Below are 10,757 nucleotides of genomic sequence, written 5' to 3'. Positions count from 1 at the left end.
TACACTGGTATAATTGAATGTAATGGACTTCTCCATTAGTGTCAATGCAATGTCCCTGAACAATCTGCAGGGATCTAGGAGAAAAAATACTATCCACAAGCAGAGGACAAACTGTCAGAGTAAAAACACGGAGGAAAAGCAACTGCTTGACTACAGGGGGGGAGGAGATATGACTGAGGAGAGACTCTAACTGAACACTGGAATGCAAATACCAACAACATAGGAATGGTTTTGAATCAAGAACACATGTGTTACCCAGAGGAATAGGGTGTTGGCTATGGGAGAGGTGGTGGTAGGAGGAGGGAGGAAAAGAAAATGATTTCTCTCTCCAATGAATAATGTTTGGAAATGACAAAATAAAATATTGCTTAAAGAAACAGAAAGAGGGGTATTGAACAGTGTCAAACAGTGCAGAGAGTTTATGAAGGATAAAGTCTGAGAAATCATTTAATTTAGAAATAAAAGGATGTTTAATAACCTCATAGAAAGTAGTTTCCATGAATGAGAAATTAAAAGAATGAAAAGAGTAAAAAAAAACAAGGCAAATATAAGGTCCACATATTTTAGAATGTTGGCTAGAAAAGGAAGGAGAGATATAGAATGATATTTTGAGGAGTTGGTATGGAGAAGTGAAGGTATTTTTTTAACTCTCACAAAAATCATGGCATGTTTATAGGCAGTGTGGGAAAACTTTGAACTTTCTATAATATGCAATTGGCAGACATTTCAGGGGAAAGGGCCAATTCTTTTTCAGTTCTCCCCTCTGCTTGCTGACTTAATAAACATTTTTTTTTCTAAATCATTTCAATTATGCATTTTACCAACTAACACCAGAACAGAAAAAGTGAGTAGATAAAGGTTTAAATTGAAATAAATAGTCAGAGTGTAAATTATTGGAAGATACAAGGAACCCATAATCAAGGGCTTATGTATACAAAATAGGATAAGTTTTAAGATGATACTAAAGTTTTGGAAGCATGATATTGAGGAGGGAAGTGAAGTGTGATTCTCATTTTTTGTGTGTGAAATATGGGATGAAATAATTAGTTATGAAAGAAGGAGATAATTAGAGTGGTAATATGAGAAGCATCAAAATCTTGGGATGCTGCCTGCAACATTCAAGTGAAGTTTTAAATTAAAATGTAATTGGGGAACTACTGTATATGGAGTTAAAATGATTGAACAGAGGAAGCAGCTGAGCCCTCCCAATAGTCTAGTCTTAACAGTGTTAAAATAATTCCTCAAATCAAATTCTGAATCAATATAACAATCAAAAGGTTGAATGAGATAATTTTTCTGAGCCTAAGACCATTTCAAAGGACAAAAGGAAAGTCCAGTGAAACTGAGGCTGTGACTGTCCTGAAGTATAAATTTGGCAGTACTAGCTACAGACCTTTGAGGCAGCAACTGCAGCAGTAGCAGCTTGGGGAACTTTCAAGCCATAGAATTAAGATGATTGGATAACTGGCAAGAACAAGAATACAGGGGACCCTTGTAGTAGTATGGGATACAGGATCAGGCACTATTTAATTACATTACTTCTATCTTATTCTGGGTCACAATTGTAGAGGAGAGATAAATTCTAAGCATCATTAAGGATAAGGCCCTTGAGGATCAGTATTGCTTTTGGTCCCACAGGAAAAGGATACTGAAGAGTAGTAGTGCTTGCTGCTACAAATCATCTATTGAGATAATCATATGATTTTTGTTGGTTTGCTTGTTAATATGGTCAATTATGTGGATGGTTTTCTTAATATTGAACCATCTTTGCATTCTTAGTATAAATCCCACCTGATCATAATGAATAACCCTCATGATTACTTGTTGGAGTCTTTTTGCTAGTATTCTATTTAAGGTTTTTGATCTATGTTCATCAAAGAGATAGATATGTAGTTTTCTTTCTCTGTTTTTGATCTACCTGGCTTTGGAATCAGTACCATATTTGTGTCATGAAAGGAATTTGGTGGAACTCCTTCTTTGCTTATTATGTCACATAGTTTGTATAGTTTTGGGATTAATTCTTTTAATGTTTAATAGATTTCATTTATGAATCCATCTAACCCTGGGGAGTTTTTCTTAGGGAGTTCTTTGATGAATTGTTCAATTTAGTTTTCCAATATGGGCTAATTTAAATATTCTTATTCTTCTGTTAATCTAGTCAATTAAAATTTTTGTAAATATTTATCTATATCACCTGGAGTGCCATATTTATTGCCATATAATAGGGCTGAATAGTTTTTAAGAATTACCTTAATTTCCTCTTAATTAGAGGTGAGGTCTTCCTATTCTACTTTGATACTATTAATTTGTATTTCTTATTTCCTTTTTTTTTGGATTAACTAGTACTTTGTCTCTTTATTTGTATTTTCAAAGTACCAACTTCTAGTCTTATTTATTAATTCAATAGTTATTTAACTCTCAACTTTATTAACTTCTACTTTAAGTTTTAAGATTTCTAATTTAGTTTTCATCAGGGGATTTTTATTTTTTTCTCTTTCTAGTTTTTTTTTTAATTTGCATGCCCAGTTGATTGACCTCTTCCCTCCCTGATTTGTTAATATATGCATTCAGGGATATAAATTTTCCACTGAGTACTGCTTTGGCTGAATCCCATAGATTTTGATATATCTCCTCATTATCATTCTCTTCAATGAAATTATTAATTGTTTCTATGATTTGTTCTTTAACCAACCTATTTTGGAGAATCATATTATTAATTTCTGACTGATTTTTTATTTGTCTCTCACTGTAGCTATATTAATTTTTATTTTTATTGCATTATGATCTGAAAAGGTTGCACTTATTTATTTCTACTCTTTTGCATTTGTTTGCCATGCTTTTATGCCTTAGTACATGGTCAATTTTTGTGAATGTACTATGTGCTTCTGAAAAGGTGTATTCCTTTTTGCCCCTATTTATTTTTCTCCAAATATCTATTAACTAATTTTTCTAAGATTTCATTCACATTTCCTACTTCTTTCTTATTTATTTTTTGGTTTGATTTATGTAAATCTCATAGAGGAAAGTTCAGGTCTTCCAATCATATCGTTTTACTGTTTCCTCCTTAAAATACAGTAGTTTCTTCTTTTAAAAAAATGGATGCTATACCATTTGGTGCATACATGTTGAGTACTGATATTTCCTCATTATAAATACTGTGTTTTATCAGGATTTGATTACCTTCCCTTTCTTTTTAAAACAGATCTAGTTTTACTTTGGCTTTGTCAGATATCATAATTGTGACTGCTGCCTTTTTTTGTCAGTTAAAGTCCAATAGATTTTGCTCTATCCCTTGATCCTTATCCTATGTGTCTACCTGCCTCATATGTGTTTCTTGTAGACAACATATGATAGGATTTTAGTTCCTAATCCACTCTGCTATCTGCTTTTTTATTTTATTTTATGGGTGAGTTCATTCCATTCACATTGAGAGTTATGATTACCACCTGTGTATTTCCCCACTATTTTGATTTCCTCTCTAAGTCCTGCCCTTCTTTCTTTCACCATTTCCTTCTCTACCAGTGTTTTGACTTTAATCAGTCCTCCTAATCCCCACTCTTATTTTACTTCCCTTTTTACCCCTCCCTTCTTATTCCTCTCGTATTTTTTAGGGTCTATTAAATTTCCTCTCCCTTCTCTTTCCCTCCCTTTTGGTACTCCCCACCATACTCCTCCTCTTGATTTTTTCCTATCAATATCCCTATAGGGTAAGATATAATTTGATACCCCCAATGGATCTAGATGCTATTCCCTCTCAGAGTTGATTCCACTGAGCGTAAAGTATTACCTATTAGTGCTCTCTTCCTCTCCTTCTAATACTAGAATTCTACCCCCCATGTGCCTCTTTTTGTAGTATAATTTATCCTGTTTTTTATTCCTTCAAGTTATTATTTGTATAATGTTCTATTCCCCCTTTCTTTTTTTTACATATCATCTTAAAACACTTAGTACCCCAAACTCTTCCTATGAATAATTCTTGTACCTACTATGTTAGTTAATAGAGTTTTTGAGAGTTACAAATGTCTTTTTTCCATATAGGAATATCAACAATGTGACCTTACTGAAGTCACTAAAATTTTTTCTCCCTCTTTCTTGTTTACCTTTTCATGTTTCTCTTGAATTTTGTATTTGGACATCAAAATTTCTGTTTAGTTCTGGTCTTTTCTTTACAAATACTTGGAAATCTTTTATTTTGTTAAATGCCAATACTTTCTCCTGGAAGTATATAGTCAATTTTGATGAGTCACATCCTGGGTTATAGACTGAATTCTCTTGCCTTTCTGAATATCATATTCTAAGCCTTTTGGTCCTTCAGTATGGAGACTGCCAGATCTTGTGTAATCTTGATTGATTCTCCTTTATATCTGAATTGTCTCTTTCTGACTTCTTGCAATATTTTCTCCTTCACTTGTAAGCTCTTGAATTTGGCAATTCACATTCCTGGGGGTTGTTTTTTGATAATTTAATATAGAGCATGATCTATGGACTTTTTCAATGTCTATTTTTGCCCTCTTGTTCAAGAATATCAGGGCAGTTTTCTTGGATAATTTCTTGTAGTATGATGTCAATGTTTTTGTTTACTTTTAGGTTTTCAGGTATGCCTATGATACTCAAATTGTCTCTCTGGCATCTGTTTTCCAAGTCAGTCATCTTCTTAATGTGATTTTTCATGTTTCCTTCTAATTTGTCGTTCTTTTAACTTTGCTTTATTAATTTTTGCTGTCTTGTGAGATCATTAGCTTCTACTTGCCCAATTCTAGTTTTTAAAGATTGATTTTCATCTATGAACTTTTGATTTTTCTTTTCAGTTTGTTCTATCCTGCTTTTCATGGATTCAGGCCATTTCTGGTCTTCAATGGGTTCATCACTTCATTTGATTTCTGGGCTTCTTTACCAAGGGGAGATTCTGTCTTTTAAACTATGATTTTCTTTTTGAACTATCTCCCACTTTTATTGTCAAGTTTCTTCTATCTTTCTCACTTGGTTCATAATCTCAAATCTGAACTCCTCAAGAGCTTGTAACCAATTTACATTTTTTGGAAGTTTTACATGTGTTTTCTTGTTTGTCATCCTCTGCTACCTCCTCTGTAGTCTGGAGAACATAGAAATTATCCAGGGTCAGAGACTTTTTCTTGTTTTGTTTTTTTTGTTTTTTAATTTTTTGGTAGTTATACATTGTAGATCTTGGGTATTGGTGGTCATTGCTCTGTTGGTTTTTTCCTTTCCTTTCTAGGCAGAAGTCTGAGTGAGGAGGGTAGGCAAATTTCTGTATATTGAGATACACAGTGGTTTTTGTCCTGAGGCTATTTTTTCAGTCTTCATATCTTCTGTGAGAAGCTCCTCTCTGCCCTATCTCAGTGCCTAATGTCCATGTTCTTCAGCCTCCTGGGATTTCAAGTCTCACCACTCTCTGGGGATACATCTGTGGTATCCTCAGCCAGACCCCTGAGAACCTAGTGTTTGCTCCTCACTTGCTCTGACTCTGGTTTGCTCCCTCTGACTCTGGCACCATAGGTGGAGTGGGGGAGGGGTGGTCAGCTTTTGCTTTGGTACCAGTAATTTTACCCCCTAATAGCATGGAAATGCCCAAACCCTACCTATCTTCAAGGCTGCATCTTATGGATGAGTTCCTTCACTCATCTGATTTTGGTTTTTGTACTTTTGAGGTACTTTATATTGGTAGGTGGTAAGGAGAAGAAGCCCTTTGCTACTGCACTGTGGCCATCTTAGTCTAGAACCCCCTGATTCAACTTTTTAACTCAGAATAGAAAGGGTTGAAAGAATATTGGGGATTCTATTTTTGATAGGCACTTAAGAGATAATATTTGGGAAATTATATTTAAATGAGTAATGTATGGTGATTAATATATATTTATATGTATAGTGGCTTTTGACACCAATAATGCAAAAGGAACATACAATTTTCTTTCATTCATTAAGCATTTATTGTCTGCACTCATCAAAGTTCCATGCTACAGGTCATATAAGATAATTAAAACTTATTTCCTTATCTCAAAAATACCCATATATATCTAGAAGCATTTATTTCTGTCTGAGCTTGATATAGTTTTATAAAAATGATGGATTTATGTTTTCCTCAATGCTCTGAACTATTTCTGTTATTATATGTATAATATACATAGTCCACTAACTTCTGTTTTTTAGTAGTGAGTCATTTAAGGAACATAGGGATTAAGTGACTTTTTTATGATATAATAGAAAATCTTGGAGGTAAGATTTGATTTCAGATTTTTCTCTCTCCAAATATCTTTTATAAAGCATGATATACTGAACTTGAAAAAAAGGAAATATTTATTGAAATCTTGCTTCTGATAACAATCATCTGTTTATTTTTCAAGTCATTTGAATGTCTCTGAGGAGGTTAAGTTTTTCACCTATGAAATCAAGATATCTGTAGTTTTTAATAGGTATTCTTCTTTCGAAAATCACATACATTCAATGGGAAGATTTTTTTATTACAAAGATATTTTACCCATTACAAGTAATAAATTTTAAAATAAGTAAAAATATGGAATACTTCATGAATTTGCATGTCATCCTTGCTCTGGGGCCATGTAGTCTTCTCTGTATCATTCTAATTTTAGTACATGTGCTGCCAAAGCAAACACCATGGGAAGTTTTATGTTTATTTTTCCCCTTGATGAAAAAAGAAAGTTCCTTACCTTTAGAGTAATTCAGGAGTGGAATGCATTGCCTCTGAAAGGATGAGCAGCTTGGTACAGTGGAAATGGTGTTAGACGTCTTGGGTTCCTTTTTCAAGATAATTGGTGTGGGCACATATTTTGATTAAGTGAATGAAAATTAATGACAAGCTACATGTGCTTAAGATCCTTTCCTAGCTCTAAATCTAAGGTCTTCCCAAATAGGACTGATTATAATCTCTTAAGTATGTTGTAACAGATATCCTTTTTTTGCTTATGAGTTTGATAAAATGATGCTGAGGTCCTTAAAACTCTTAAAATCCGTTGGTTCTACATTATATGCGAACTACTTTAGAGGCTTTAAAATTTTCTATGTATGAAATTTATTTCATAGTTTCACATATTTAGAGCTCAGGGGGACTTCAAAAATTATCTGTTCTAACATGCCACCCTAATTTTGTTTAAAAGGAAACTGAGACCTAGGGACTTGTCTTAGTTGCACAGATATTAAATAGAAGAGCTAAGATTTAGCATTTGTTCTTCTGGCTCCAAACTTGGAACTTTTCTCCACCGTGTCAGACTGCCTTTTAGTAGTGTAAAGGATTGAAATTTTTGTCATACCCATATTTCTCTTCATATGTAAATATGTCTTGTAACTTTGAATTTATGAAATGACATTGGACAGTTTTCTTCATAATTGTCAGCAGTTACCTAGATTGGTCTTTCTTGGATGCTTTGTACTTTGAAAAACTGGGAAACTTCTACCTAGTTAAGAAATAGAATGATGCAGCACATATAATTCATTTTTAAAATTGGCTTTGTAATGGATTTAAGATTAATAAGTGTTGCTCTCAAAGAATGGCACCAGATTCTGGATATATCAGTAATGAAAAACCTGACTGCTGACTGAAAAAATATTACTATTATTTTCATCTTTCTAACTATTTTTATAGACAACAGATAAGCTTTGAGTTTTAGTACAACTGAGGCAAAGTTGCAAAGTTCCTTAGAAAAAGTTGAGAGTATTGTTTAAGGTGGCCTATATATTCAAGTTTTTTTTTTCCAATTCTTAAGAACAAAATTGTTCTTATCAATAACTAGGTTAAACCAAGATTTAGTGGGCATGATGATCAAAGCAGAAAATACACCCCCCAAAAAAAGAATGAAAAAGAATGATTGACATAAAAGCAAATACAAGAGGACAGTGAATACACTCAGCAAAACAAGTTTTGGTAAATTTTGACACTAAAAACTATTCAAAGTGACAATAGCCTCATCATTTGTCTACATTGCCTTTTATGCAAATATACTTACATCAGACCTTTAGTGACCTTTCCCCTCAGCCCAAAGAGCTTTAGTGTTTGAATATACCTAACAAATAATTTGGTTTTTGTTTATGCTTTGATCTGATAATGACAGTAATATCTAAAAATTTGGAGACTATAGAGTATCCCTTCCAAATCTTTAGTTCATACTAATTTACTATACAATTCCTACTATATACTATACAATTATACAATATACTATATATACAATATACTATACAATTCCTACTATAGGATTGCTATGCCTAAAACCAAGGAGAAATGGCAGGAAGTTCCAATTGTATTGCTTGAGGTAACTTTTCAATTCACATTTATGTGAGCAGAGAAAAATTGATGACCTGGTAAGCAGGGGATATGGCAGTCACATATCCCTGTGGTGCTGTGGGAAGCCTGATGCTAAGTAGTCTAACCCAGAGAAGAGAAAGCATGTCATTCAAGTGCTGCCAACTCTTAAAACTCTCCCTCTTCCCCCTCACCTATTGGACACCTCATATATTTTCATTCAAGTGTTTGGTCATAAATTTTGACCTTCCCATTAGCAATGTGAAATTGCGTCAACCCAGAGATGGAATTCTGCCAAATATTGCCTTTTCATTCCTCTTGGCTTGTGATTGTATGCTTTCTTTTACTACTGCTGAAAGTAGGAATTGTCCATTTTTATGGGAAGATAAATTCAAACCATTATTCATAGAGTTTGCTATGGTAGCATGGGAATGTTTAATGCTACAAAGATTTGAGGCATCAGCCTTTTGAATGGATTCTGGTCTTTGGAATAAGTTTTGAAAAAATAGAACTCAATGCAGAACACTGCTTTGGCCTACAGCAAAGAGTGGATATTTGGTACTTAAGGCTCCTATTTTATTTTAGTGTAATTAAAATTAAAGTTGACTCTCCTCTTGGCCAGACAAATCAATGTATATAATGTATGTTATTCAATTCAACCTCCTCTCCACCTCCTAAAAATATTAAAGCAATAGAGATGCCTTCAGAAAAAATGTCATTGTATAAGCAGAAATATGTGTAATGGAGAAATTAACTTAAGCCAATGGGGTGTTGACATGTAAGAAAATAGGCCTGATGGTGTTTCTAGTTGTCTGCAGTAAGCATATTTGCTGGTGCAAAAATAATTTAACAACCCAAAGCAAGAATAAATAAAATTAGGGAATGACTTAATCTCTATAGTAACATATATCAGCCCTTTGTGACTTACAGAAAATTGGAGAAACAAAAGGGCAGATCAGCTGAGAGAAGTGTCTACATTATCAGCAGGGGAAAAAAATCATCAATAAATATACTGAGTCTACTGGACAGGGAGGTTAAAAAACCATTCAACTGTTTTTCTAAAAAGAAGGGATATATTAAAAACTAAGAGCCCAGCATCTGGTTAAAATATAAACAACCAAATCTCTGCCAGTTTATCCCTCTTAGGAAGAATAAAAGAACATTGGAGAACATTACTTAGTTTTCTCATCTCCTAGACCTTATTTTTAGGACAACTCTCTCTAAGACATAAGAAATCTGGGTGATATTTTTCAGTCAAAAGATATAAAATTCATGATTTTAAGGTCAACAAAATTATAGAGCTCCTTTCTTCTATATTGAGAAAAAAACTCTGGGCACATAAAAATAGATAAGAATACAAAGTATTCTTTGTATCAGAATATCAGCCTGGTGCCTCCTAGGGTAATAAGAAATATAAGCTTAGACTATGTAATTAATTGGACTCCAAAGTCAAATAAGTATGAAAGGACACCAACACCTTAGATCCCTGTAGGAGAAGCTGTGGCTTGGGTGCTGAGGCAGCAGAGAGGGGGCTGCTCTGTTCTCCCTCTCCACAGTGACTGAGGACATTTTTACATGCCCCACTCCTCTGTCCAGCCACTCAATGTGAGTACTTCCTCCCTCTCTCTGCTGTCTGGGGTAATGCATGGGGCTCAGAGGCAGCTTGAAGTTGCTGTTTGGGTACACAATATCAAAAATGTTAATGGATGCTGCCTTAGACCATGGTAAATGCATTACTCTAATGTTCCAAAGCTTAAAGAAAATCTAACATGAGCACTGAACGTATATAAAGCACCTTTGTCACTATAATGATAGTGGAATTATCCTGCTTTTTCTAAACAATTGATAGGAATCTACAGCTTTGGTCATGTTCTTTAATCATTCTGCGATCATTTCATATTGATGAACCTATCATTTCCATATTCAGTATTCATTAGAACCAAGTCACACATGGGATAGCTCATCTTAATTGAAATGGAATTATCTTTAATAGTTTGTTATCATTACCATACACATATAATGGGAAAGATCAGAAGTATCCTATGACATTAACAGATATGAAAGAGAATTCTTTACTCTATTGTCTATACCGAGTTAACACTAATTTAAGTGCCTCACTAGATTGTGAAGACAGGATTATCTCTCCTTTGTCTACCTTTTGATTGAGTCAACACAAGCCTGAACTAGGCAGAAGAGCTCACAAACCACTTAGTGAATTTACACCCTATTTAGTGCTAGGTGAGAAGCCAGCAAGATACTTGTAGAGCTCTACACCTCCCCCCTCCCATTTTTTACCTCAGTCAGAAATTTGTGAATTCTTTTAAGAGTTCAAAGCCTCAGAAACTGTTCATTCAGAAAACTGTGAGCCTTTCTGATGAGAAATTGACCTTTAGAAGATGAGTAGCTTCCACAGACTCTCCCCCTGGGCAGTGCTAGACAATTTGGAAACTGTTATTGGCCCCTATGAAGAGGGGAGAAGACAAGAAGC

At 34.1% G+C, this 10,757-nt stretch overlaps 1 non-coding gene across 1 annotated transcript; it reads right to left on the bottom strand.

Annotated features, from left to right (window-relative positions):
- Positions 1-6,523: 6,523 nt before the first annotated feature.
- Positions 6,524-6,629, bottom strand: LOC130458584 (U6 spliceosomal RNA). The gene has a single exon (XR_008918000.1). It is a non-coding gene; the product is annotated as a U6 spliceosomal RNA (small nuclear RNA).
- Positions 6,630-10,757: the final 4,128 nt, after the last annotated feature.

The sequence above is a fragment of the Monodelphis domestica genome, chromosome 3 (genome assembly GCF_027887165.1).
Source record: "Monodelphis domestica isolate mMonDom1 chromosome 3, mMonDom1.pri, whole genome shotgun sequence".
In the NCBI taxonomy this organism is placed as follows: domain Eukaryota; kingdom Metazoa; phylum Chordata; class Mammalia; order Didelphimorphia; family Didelphidae; genus Monodelphis; species Monodelphis domestica.
This window is presented reverse-complemented; position numbering and strand designations above follow the sequence as displayed.